General features: G+C 43.3%; 1 pseudogene; it reads right to left on the bottom strand.

Annotated features, from left to right (window-relative positions):
* Positions 1–949: 949 nt before the first annotated feature.
* Positions 950–10,411, bottom strand: LOC139367335 (centrosomal protein of 104 kDa-like; annotated as a pseudogene).
* Positions 10,412–12,753: the final 2,342 nt, after the last annotated feature.

Here is a 12,753-nt window from a genome sequence, read left to right as displayed (position 1 = left end):
ACTTAACCAAACAAGGTATTTTCCTGGTACACACTTGCATTAAAGGGAAAACCCCCAAAATCGACATTTAGAGAAAAAAAATCCCAGACATAAAAATGTTTGAAAAACAAAACAGAGAATTTAGGGGGAAAAAAAATGAAATCAGGCAAAACATGAAACCGATTTTATAGGGCTCTATAAAGGTGCATCTTACCCTGTATTTAGAAAGTATTACAGTGAACTAAGTGCCTAAAATGTGTCATCAAGTGGGACCATTCTCAAATCTTAGCTGTTTGGTTAATTACGGCTTGAACTTACATTACTCCTAAAGAAAAACAAGTGAAGGGGTCCGAATACTTTCCAAATGTATCTGTGCTGTGTGTTAATTGTCTCGAGACACTTCTAAAATATAAACTCTTATTTTGAGACTATAAATAGTTTGACAAAAAATGTGAAAAGCAGTATGAAACAAAAAAGACAAATCTACTATCAAAGTTTTAAAAAATGGATTTGATTAGATAAGACATGTGAAATGTAAACAGATACCATGCATAGAGCTAGTTGTAATGTAATGCTACACTCAGGTAGTCATTGACTTTGGTGTAATAGATAAATACATTAGAATTTGTACTATAATATAATAATTTAGTATACAGTATACTCATATATTTGAGTATAATAATGTAGTAATATATTACAATAATATTCAGTGTCCCTCCATCTGACAGACACAGACGGAAGGGAAATGAATCCATCCCTCCCTAGTCAGGATGTCAACATAGAGCTGTGGCCCAAAACTCTAACATCTCCTTCCCTCATTTCCTCTCCTACTGGTGTAGGGTGACTACATAGTTTGGGTTAAAGCCATTTGATTGAAACCTATCATGTCATTTCAGATTAGTGATTGTAAAGGAAAGGAGACATAGAAAGAAAGGTATTTCATACTGTTGGGATGGTACTGTGGTCCATCCTAATTCCTGGCTCCTGGACAATCTAGGGTTCCCTTGTGCAGGCCCTTGTGTGAGAAGACTGGGGCAGGGACGATTGGGTGTGGGTTCACAGTTTCAAAGGAACCCACCACGCCTGCTTCAGCTTAGCCACACTGCCAGGCTTCCCAGTGCACAGGAGAAAGAGAAGAGAATGACCCACCACCACCATGAGGAAATACTGAGTGTGTTCATGGGATTCTCTGCCTCAAACCCTATTACAGTGGCTGAGTCACTGGCTTACTGGTGCTCTTCCATGCCGTCCGTAGGAGGGGTGCGTCACTTGAGTGGGTTGAGTCAATGACGTGATCTTCCTGTCGTGTGCCGTGGGGGAGATCTTTGTGGGCTATACTTGGCCTAGTCTCAGGATGGTAAATTGGTGGTTGAAGATATCCCTCTAGTGGTGTGGGGGCTGTGCTTTGGCAAAGTGGGTGGGGTTACATCCTGCTTGTTTGGCCCTGTCCGGGGGTATCATCGAACGGGGCCACAGTGTCTCCCGACCCCTCCTGTCTCAGCCTCTAGTATTTATGCTGTAATAGTTTGTGTCGGGGGGCTAGGGTCAATCTGTTATATCTGGAGTATTTCTCCTGTCTTATCCGGTGTCCTGTGTGAATTTAAGTATGCTCTCTCTTTTTCTCTTTCTTTCACTCTCTCAGAGGACCTGAGCCCTATGACCATGCCTCAGGACTACCTGGCATGATGACTCCTTGCTGTCCCCAGTCCACCTAGTCGTGCTACTGCTCCAGTTTCAAATGTTCTGCCTGCGGCTATGTTCACCGGACGTGCTACCTGTCCCAGACCTGCTGTTTTCAACTCTCTAGAGACAGCAGGAGCGGTAGAGAGGCTATGAAAAGCCAACTGATATTTACTCCTGAGGTGCTGACTTGTTGCACCCTCTACAACCACTGTGATTATTATTATTTGACCCTGCTGGTCATCTATGAACATTTGAACATCTTGGCCATGTTCTGTTACAATCTCCACCCAGCATAGCCAGAAGAGGACTGGCCACTGGCCAGAGGACTGGCCACCCCTCAGAGCCTAAAGAGGAACCTTTAGGTTTCTTCCTAGGTTCCGGCCTTTCTAGGGAGTTTTTCCTAGCCACCGTGCTACTACACCTGCATTGCTTGCTGTTTGGGGTTTTAGGCTGGGTTTCTGTACAGCACTTTGTGACATCAGCTGATGTAAGAAGGGCTTTATAAAATACATTTGATTGTATACAGGTAAACTGCAAGGCAAGCAGGTTGTACAGTGTTTGAATGCTGGCTGTGTGTGGGCACATGTTTGGAGTATGGGCATATGTATGGTGTCCACTCATTCTGCCCAGAGTGGGTGACAATGCTCTTTGGTGATGACATTTCACTTCCTTGTGTTGTAAAATACATTTGACCAAGATAAATATGATTACTCATGCTCTGAATCGTTCAGTGGGGCCTTTCTCTAACATTTCATGAATAGTATATCGAAAAAGTTAGATTTCGTAATATATTACATCCGAAAATAAGCACAGCGCTCAGTTGACAGAGCGTGCAGCTTTCTCGCAGCAACTGAGGATTTTACCTGTTGTGGTGGTTGTCTTCAAAGTTGTTTCCGCGGCTCGCAAAATTAGCACAACGAGCTGAATTAAATGTAAAAGGCTTTGAAAAAAAGCTTGCGGTATGCTCATTGCTCCGTTTACATTTCAGAGATGAACTTGTTTTTGTGAGAATTTAGAAAAATAACAGGAATTTTGTATATGAAAAGTGTTTACTAAAATATTAAAATACTACATGTCATGTCTCAAAATCTATATCCATCTTACTTCTATATTGTTATATGTCTTGTGGATTCGATAAGAAAGATGACGAGTTCAAGAGGAAAGTGAGCCCGTCAGGTAGTTAATTCTCGCACAGCATCCAGACGAGCTGAAGCAATGCTCCCTTATTTTTTACCACTTTTTTCCCCTCTGGCCTCCATTGATTTAGTCATCCTAATTTTGGCCATCCTACAAGGGTAAAAACTCCAAAAAACATTTGAACAGATTATCATAGAGACATGAGGTTTGACCATTGTTTATTTAGAGGAGGATCTACACAATAAACATAGAATTTTACCCATTGGTCAACATATGCATGTTTGATTGGACACAAAGGACATCTGAAAGAACATGAAGGTGCCTGTGCTGGCAGAGGTTAGGAGGAAGGGAAAGGACAACAGAAACGTTCAGTGAAAGAGTGTTAACAGATTAAATGCAGTCATGCATGCATGTTACTTGAGCACATACTGATCATTCACATGCACTCATTAGTTTTGCATTTTGAAAGCATTGCTGGCCTTTCCAGTTTTTATGAACTCCCGAAAATGCAAACACACATTATTGACTACACTCCAAATTGACATAAGTCACCATTTCAATGCACCACTTGGTATGAGACAGGAACACCGCTCTATATTTGACCAACAGGTAGCATGGGCCCATTCCATGGGTCTAACACTAGCCCAGGCTTTTGGGTGGAAGAGCAGGGGGGGGGGGTAAATGGGTGTATGAATGGCTTACCTTGTGCCTGCTGAGCTTACTGCGATACCACAGTCCTCCGTGAGTTCTGTTTACAGCCCTCTCTGCCCATGAGGTGAGCCTTCCAGGCCTGGAGGACAAAGGGCAAGTCAGTCTGCTGTTGACCTGCGAGTCCCCTGACTCTCTCCCTCTATCCCTCCCCTGTGCAGCAGCACTGTGGGCCGGTGTCAGACCCCTAATGGCCGACTTGGCTTCAACACTGGGGCTTTTCATCTGGCACACCAGGCGAGGGCCTGGGCTGCAGAGGTTAAACTGCTACTGAGAGTTTTCCTTGCCGAAAGTAAGAAGAAGTGTGTGAGAGGTGAGGGAGAATGAATGGGGCAGAGCTGCATGAGAGCTTCAGTGCTTCTTAAAAAAATCTGAGGACAATGTCCGTGTGTGAGGAGGACACTGTCCTTGTGTGAAGAGAGTCATCGTCGTTGAAAGACACAGTTTCAATCTTTGCTTGACTGTCTGATACACATGACAACAGTAGATGGATGTCACCAAACAAGTTCCAAATGTTATATAGAAGAGTCGCTCACTGTCAAATTTCCCCAAAAAGGAGGCTTAGTGTAGAACATGCATTGAGCATGCAGCTCAAATGTTCTATTCTAATATCCTTCATTAAACAGCATCTTTCTTACTATTTACGCTTTTTTTTGTTTTATGTCCATATGCACTTGACAATCTACTGCCTACCTATTTGAAAACCATGAGTGGCGCAGCAGTCTAAGGCACTGCATCTCAGTGCTAGAGGCGTCACTGTAGACCCTGGTTCGATTCCAGACTGCATCACAACTGGCTGTGATTGGGAGTCCCATAGGGCGGCGCACAATTGGCTCAGCATCGTCCGGGTTAGGGTTTGGCCGGGGTAGGCCATCATTGTAAATAAGAATTTGTTCTTAACTGACTTGCCTAGTTAAATACAATTTTCATAAAGAAATCCAATATGGTCATTCATAGTCAAACCATATCGAACATGGGAAATACTACACTCTCAAATGAATGATTTACTATTTTAAAGTTGCTGTTTTTATAGGTCTTTCTACTACAGCAGGGACACATGATTACTTCAATCTGAAAAATGCCCTTTGCATGTGAACTATGACTATGTACATGTTGGCCATGCTTTGGGCTATTTCAGCAGCTGAAGGTGTTTATTTTGCCCCTTGAACACGAAGGCATTTCATTACTTAAGTGGACAGGCAACGTGTCAGTATCAGATGGAGGGATTGAGTACGGAAGGAGGCGCTTGGCCGTAACACCAAGCTGCATGATTGACGAGGGAAAACAAAGGCAAAAAACAGCAGAGAAGAAAACCGAAAGGCGACACCGCGATCACCGTTTTCACAGCATAACAGTCAAGTGCATCCAAAATCCATCTTGACCTTTCCAATCACAGGGAAGTGAATGGGCTGAACGGATTAGTTCGGACTGCGTGACCCTTACAGAAAAAAACCCACATTATTTCACGTGGAAAATCACATGATTTCATGTCAAATTTAACATATGAAATCATGTTTTTAGAACTCTTCACAGTAATCATGTTTTTAAGATGTGTAGTTTCATGCTGCTTTACATGTTGACACGTTATCACATTAACTTCACGTGATCACATGAAAATGTGTTTTTGGAACCCTTCATAGTGATCACATGTTTTCAGATCTGTAGTTTCATGTTCTTTACATGTCACATCTTATCACATTAACTTCACATTTTTTTTAAACACTTCACATGTGTTCATGTGAAATCCATGTGTTTTTTTCTGTACAGGGACTCGTGTCCATATTTTCTAAATGCTGTTATTGATATTTAATACTCTCACGGTCACTTTACCATGTGGGAGAATTTGCAAAAAGGATAGGGTTGTGGAGGTTGTCACATTTAAGACATTGAATACATATGTACATATGACATTTTAAGTTCACATCTCTATGTCAAATGGCCATCTCTTTAATAATACTTCATTTTTATCCCTCCATAATAAATCAGAATGCAAAAGAGTTGTCACATTTTCTTTTGCTTTGGATGAATAAAATTGCTCTTTTGACTTGAGGGCTTTGGAGTCCGGCGTGACAGACACTGGTTTCCACACAGCTGTTTGGTCCTCAAGCCTAAAACATTAGCAGCACTCGGAGTGGTGGGAGATCGACAGGCAGCCCAATAACAGAGGCAGGAAAAGAAAAAGGCAAGGTAAAACTAGGTTTGTGCCAGTGGTTGTGAATGTCCTTAGATTTTCTAAACCACCTTTATGTCTATCTACATACTTAGCATTTTAGCCTACTGCCTCGTTCACCTTAGGCCTGTATCAGTTTTTTTTTCTCACCTCAAATGGAGACGCAGGCAAAACTAAACGCCACATGCAGCGTTTACCGTGAATGTGGTCTCTGCGAATGCCTTTAAAAGGTGCATAGCCGACAAAGCACGATCGGATTGAATCCCGGCCTAAAACATGCCTTACTGGAAATGGCTAAATATTAAGAAAACTGGTCCCAAGTGATCATTTTAATACAATTGAATGTAATGCTGGCATATTTCTTGATTTGTCGAGAAGTACTGTAAATCATTTCATATCTTACATGCAGTTAGTCTAACAGTGACTTGCTCCAGTGAAAAGGACCAAGGCAGAGTGCAACAGAATCTCAGCTCCTGTCCGGGCATGAAGTTGTTGTGACACAACGGACAATGGTTAAAGCCTTGGCTGAAAGAAAAGAGAAACATGCATTGCCCAGCACAGAACCCCAAAATGCCCACAGAAAATGACAGATGAAATCCCTGTAAGAGCTTAATCTGAAACATGGCAACGTGGCATGGTGTACAACGGAGAAGTAAGGATATACACTATATATACAAATGTATGTGTACACCACTTCAAATTAGTGGATTAGTGGCCCCTTTGCTCCAGTGAAGGGAAATCTTAACGCTACAGCATACAATGACGATTCCGTGCTTCAAACTTTGTGGCAACAGTTTGGGGAAGGCCCTTTCCTGTTTCAGCATGACAATGCCCCCGTGCACAAAGTGAGGTCTATTCAAAAATGGTTTGTCGAGATCGGTGTGGAAGAACTTGACTGGCCTGCACAGAGCCCTGACCTCAACCCTATTGAACGCCTTTGGGATGAATTAGAATGCCAACTGTGAGCCAGGTCTAATCACCCAACATCAGTGCCTGACCTCACTAATGCTTTTGTGGCTGAATGGAAGCAAGTCCCTGCAGCAATGTTCCAACATCTAGTGAAAGCCTTCCCAGAAGAGTGGAGGCTGTTGTAGCAGCATAGGGGGGACCAACTCCATATTAATGCCCATGATTTTGGAATGAGATATACGACGAGCAGGTGTCCACATACTTTTAGTCATTTAGTATATGTTGAATGTCTCTGTAGTTGGCCTGGCAAAACAAACATGTTCAGAGTTGATTTCCTAGTTGATGTTGTGGTTTCTGTTTATTATAACATTACCATGGTATTGTTCTATATGTTCCCATTCACTCTCAAACCGAAAGAATGTTGTCTATACATATTATTCAGCACTATTCAAGCTGTAGATTCAAGCGATTGGACACATAGGTTGAATTCCGCAATATCACCTCCGTGGAGTGATGTTACCTCTCAGTGAGAATGTTTCCTTTCTTCCAGTCATTTACACAGTACTGTTTTAATGAGCTTACTTGACATCCCAACTGGCTTCACTGTTAAGAGCCCTTGAGGGTTAATAGGCAGACATGAATGAAAGAATAACAAAAGCGTACAAGAGTCAAGCACAAAAGACTCAATACCTTTGGCTGTGAGAATACACTTGTTTACAAAGACTAAAAGAAGGGAAGGGATTCTGGCAAGCATGGACTAATGCTGGATCAAGGGTTTGGCAGGGTTAGCTGTTGGCAGGGTTAGCATAGTTAGCAGGGCACAGCTTTTTGCTTACTTTTTGTTTGTTTGAAAATGTACTTTGTACTTTGATTTCCTTGAAATATGTTTTGTTTGACAGTTATATCCCCCCGCCCCCTTTGAGCCTGAAGGCCAAAGCTGACCCCTTTTTTCCCCTCCCCACTCAGACTCTTTACTGGTTCGATTCCAGGCTGTATCACAACCAGCCGTGATCGGAAGTTCCATAGGGAGGCGCACAATTGGACCAGCGTCGGCCAGGTTAGGGGAGGGTTTGGCCGGGGTAGGTCATCATTGTAAATAAGAATTTGTTCTTAACTGACTTGTCTAGTTAAATAAAGGTTAAATAAAGCTGTTAGCAGGGTTAGGATCTATCAGGTTTTGCTATTAGCATAGTTAGCCGTTAGCATAGTTAGACGGTGCTAGAGGAGCGTTGAGACTCATGGTTGCAGACAGGGCTCTGGGTGTGGCGGGTGAGCTTGTCCGTGAGCTCTGGGTACCGGGGGCACTGGGGGCACTGGCTGAACCCAGCCCTGTTCTCACACTCCCCCAACAGGTGCTCTGTGAGGCTGATTATCTCAACCACCTGAGACACACAACATCCTCCACAAATAAACACTTCAGCCTCCAAAACAAGGACACACAAAACCACACGTCAATGTGTCTACACTGCATGGTCACATCCTCACTCCACCCAAAGCTCCTCCTGGTTCCCCATCATCCTCATGGTATTTCATCAATCATGGGACACTGTCATTTCATAGATAGAAGTTACTTGCAAGTGGCCTTGGAAGTTACCTATTTAAATCCAGTTTGGAGCCATGCTGGCATTTGCCTACCTGTCTACATTGGCCACAGCGGCGCAGCAATAGTGCAGGTCCAGTCCATCTTCAGTGAAGGACTCATCCTTAGCACCACAGAATATACAGAGACAAACACATTTAGAATATATATACGCTGAAACGCATTAAGAAATACACACTGGCTGAAACACATTGTAAACATACACACACATGCTGAAACAATAATATACACAGGTTGATACCAATTCAGAATATACACACGCTGAAACATATTGAGAATGTACACATGCTGAAACACAATATGAATGTATACAGGCTGAAACATACAGAATATACACAGGGATTCTACAGAAAGGCATTCTATGTTCCCCATCAGGTGTTTTGCATTATTTCATAGCTTGAAAGCTTTCAGATGTTGCTGTGCATCAACACTCACTTGTCTAAGTGGTTGACAACTGAAGACTTGTCATCTCCTGCATCTGCCAGGTTGTTTTGGGGAGCCTTTTTGACACCTGCAAAGCAACAGGGACACATTTCTCAGCTGTCACTACAAATGTAAAGGGACAGTGTACTGTAGTCCCTAAAAGAATGCCTCACATAGTGGTGCAACCAGCATTCTACCATAAGAACAAAGAATGTGATCCACAATGGGTTTTGGCCAAAATGAAATCTGGTTCGTGTACGTTTGAACAGTGGTTGAGGATAGGGATCTTTCAACCTCCATACAGACCTATTTTTATAGCTTTTACAGCCTCCTTTTCCTGTCCTTTGGTGTTTCTCTTCTCCTTTATGCAAAACCCCCCTGCAAATTCAACTTCTTGCAGAAATACAGTATGTACGGTCTAAAACGTTTTCTAACACCATATAACTGTGCTTATATCCCAATGCATTTTACCAAGCAATGGTACATATGATGAATTGTCTTTTGAAAATATTCAATCAATACCATGGAGACTATTATGTGTGTGATTATACAGTGGCCTATACAATGGAAATCCAGTACAGTGGAATATGGGGAGTGGAATGAGGGCACAACAAGGAGTGACACAGACACGCTGGCCTGTTGAATGAAATGAGGTAATAGGTGCAGTGATGACAACTCCACCTACACTGATCTCCTTCAAGGCAGCCAGCTGCTCCTGAAGACTGCGGATCTCCTCTTTCTTCCCCTCCTGCTGTGCGCCTCCCTTCTTTGACTTCTGAAACAAAATGAAGAAGCATATTGAAACACTTAATGCCACGGTATACGTCCGTTCGTCCTTCTCTAACAGCCCAGTCATGTCTGGGAGCCTTGCAGATAGACTCCACTGCAATGATGACAATGTGTCCTTAACTCACCCAGTGAGACATGGCCAGATGTTACTCAGTGGAACATTACTTAATAGCAGCACGGCCGTTACTTAATGGGACTGGGATACCCTGCTCTCTAATGAGGTAAGGGAACACAAGCGACGGAAAAGAAACAGCTCGTCACCCATCCCTCAACAACTGAGTATGTCCAACGTTACGTCATGACTCATTCAAACAGGCGGGCCTCGCCTTGGATTCTATCGGCTGCCCGTCGATCCTGGCGAAGCCGTCAGAGATGTTCTCGTGGAGGATGTTCTTGCGCGTGTCGTTGGCCAGGAGGTAGTAGGGGATGGCGTTCTTGTGCAGGCGGTAAATGGCCAGGACGATGCGCACGGCCGCCTCTCTCACCTCCGCCGAGCTGTGCTTCAGTGCACCTGTACAGAACTGACAGAGAGGCAGAGAGAGAACAAGAGCCTTTAGAGAGCTGAAACCGAAACAAAAAGACTAAGGGCTGGTTTACCAGACACAGATTACTTCTAATACTGGACAAAAAAAATCATGCTCAATGGAGAATCTTTATTTGTATCTGGGAAACCGCCTTTAACAGCCTTAACAGAAATAATAAAAAAATAAAACGAGGATAGCTTGCTAAAAAAACTATAACACACTGAGTTTAGCATGATGCACCTCTCTACATAGAGGATGAAATACGAAAGGAGGTTGCATGGCAGAAAGAGGATAGCGTATTAGCACCCGAAAAAGCCTGCATATGTGATTGTTTAAACCAACAGTATTATATTACTATAGTCTGATGAGATTGATAGCCCAATAGCCGTCATAGCATATCTGCTAGAGAGCATTTACCTCAAAAGGTAAACTGTGTACAAAGGGCACCTCTCCTCTCCTTGAGTCAATGGGCTGGGGACAGGCATCCATTATTCTCTGTTGTCTCTCTCTGCTTCTCATTTTAATTACAGGAAATTCAATCACCTCTTTGCTCCGGCTCCCGGCCCATCTCCCAGGTAACAGGAGGGGAAAGGGAGAAATGTATCAGTCCTCGGACCAAGGGGGGCTACCCGGCTAGCCCTGCACTGAGCCAAGAGAGCCAAGAGCAAGCTAGGTGAAGGCTCATTATACTCACAAAAGAGAATGGGGAAATGGTAGGCTCAACTCCCAGTGAGGACCATTGTTTGAATTTCAGTCAAAATCAGGGCTCATGTCATGGTGGTCAATGATGCAGGCATTAAACTAGGAAATCATGCTATAGGTTATCTTAAACAAATATGACTTGAGTCAGACAACAACAGATGCACAATCCAGACCTCTTTAGGTTTGTTCCTACTAGTTATAGACTATTGTTATAGATTCTACACTAGTCCCAAGCTGCCTTGCAGTACCCATCATAGTCTTTGTTCGATGTAAGAGGGAGCCCAATGAGGAAGGTGTGAAACTCAAACACTGCGGCTCAGTTGCATAATACACCATTGTTCATTGAGACGGCATAGGCCTGAGGATGGACATGAAGCCTTCACCTCACAATAGCAATCAGGTGTGTTGACCAAACCGGAAAACTGGGTCTGGGAATTCCCTTTTTTGACCGAAACACTGATTCTGATCCAACACCTCACTGACTGAACACACGGGGACCATACTTCCCAGGTGGCAGTGATTATTTACTGTAGCAAGTTTCTCATCAGTCTATCAAAGATCTTAAACTTGTGGATGTGATAGAACACTTTTTCAGTAGAGTGTCCTTAACAGAAGTCAAACAGCACGATCTGCTATTCAAAGTTACTAAAACGCGGCAACAATTTCAACTGGATGTTTAGATTACAGTGTCGTGAGCCTGGCTCCTGGTACTTTACGCCGTTTGCGGCAAGTTCGAATCCCAGGGGAGATCCCAGGGGGAATTACATTTATTTTGGCAGTGTGTTCCAAAGCGAATTGCATCCAAAACCTTAAATGAAGATTACAAACACTATATGTTTAAATGAAGAGCTTCTTGGAGTCCCTCTTTCAGAACAACACATAGGCTACTGCTACAGGAGTGTAACGTTAGAGCTGCCGGAGCGATGCGCTGTCACTTCTCAGAATGTTGCTTTATTTATTCATTTCACCTTTATTTAACCAGGTAGGCAAGTCGAGAACAAGTTCTCATTTACAACTGCAACCTGGCCAAGATAAAGCTGAGCAGTTCGACACATACAACACAGAGTTACACATGGAGTAAAACAAACATACAGTCAATAATACAGTAGAAACATTTGTCTATATACGATGTGAGCAAATGAGGTGAGATAAGGGAGGTAAAGGCAAAAAAGGCCATGGTGGCGAAGTAAATACAATATTGCAAGTAAAACACTGGAATGGTAGATTTGCAGTGGAAGAATGTGCAATGTAGAAATAAAAATAATGGGGTGCAAAGGAGCAAAATAAATAAATACTGTATGAGAAGAGGTAGTGCTAAATTATAGATGCTATGTACAGGTGCAGTAATCTGTGAGCTGCTCTGACAGCTGGTGCTTAAAGCTAGCGAGGGAGATAAGTGTTTCCAGTTTCAGAGATTGTTGTAGCTCGTTCCAGTCATTGGCAGCCAAAGGAAGAAGTGTTTTTGGGGGTGACCAGAGAGATATACCTGCTGCAGCGCGTGCTACAGGTGGGTGCTGCTATGGTGACCAGCGAGCTGAGATAAGGGGGGACTTTACCTAGCAGGGTCTTGTAGATAACCTGGAGCCAGTGGGTTTGGTGACGAGTATGAAGCGAGGGCCAGCCAACGAGAGTGTACAGGTAGCAGTGGTGGGTAGTATTTGGGGCTTTGGTGACAAAACAAATGGCACTGTGATAGACTGCATCCAATTTGTTGATTAGGGTATTGGAGGCTATTTTGTAAATGACAACGCCGAAGTCGAGGATCGGTCGGATGGTCAGTTTTACGAGGGTATTTTTTGCAGCATGGGTGAAGGATGCTTTGTTGCGAAATAGGAAGCCAATTCTAGATGTAACTTTGGATTGGAGATGTTTGATGTGAGTCTGGAAGGAGAGTTTACAGTCTAACCAGACACCTGGGTATTTGTAGTTGGCCACATATTCTAAGTCTGAACCGTCCAGAGTAGTGATGCTGGACAGGCGGGCAGGTGCAGGCAGTGATCGGTTGAAGAGCATGCATTTAGTTTGACATGTATTTAAGAGCAGTTGGAGGCCACGGAAGGAGAGTTGTATGGCATTGAAGCTCGTCTGGAGGGCCAGAAAAAAAAGGGCCAGAAGTATACAGAATGGTG

The sequence above is a fragment of the Oncorhynchus clarkii genome, chromosome 16 (assembly GCF_045791955.1).
Source record: "Oncorhynchus clarkii lewisi isolate Uvic-CL-2024 chromosome 16, UVic_Ocla_1.0, whole genome shotgun sequence".
Taxonomy (NCBI): domain Eukaryota; kingdom Metazoa; phylum Chordata; class Actinopteri; order Salmoniformes; family Salmonidae; genus Oncorhynchus; species Oncorhynchus clarkii.
This window is presented reverse-complemented; position numbering and strand designations above follow the sequence as displayed.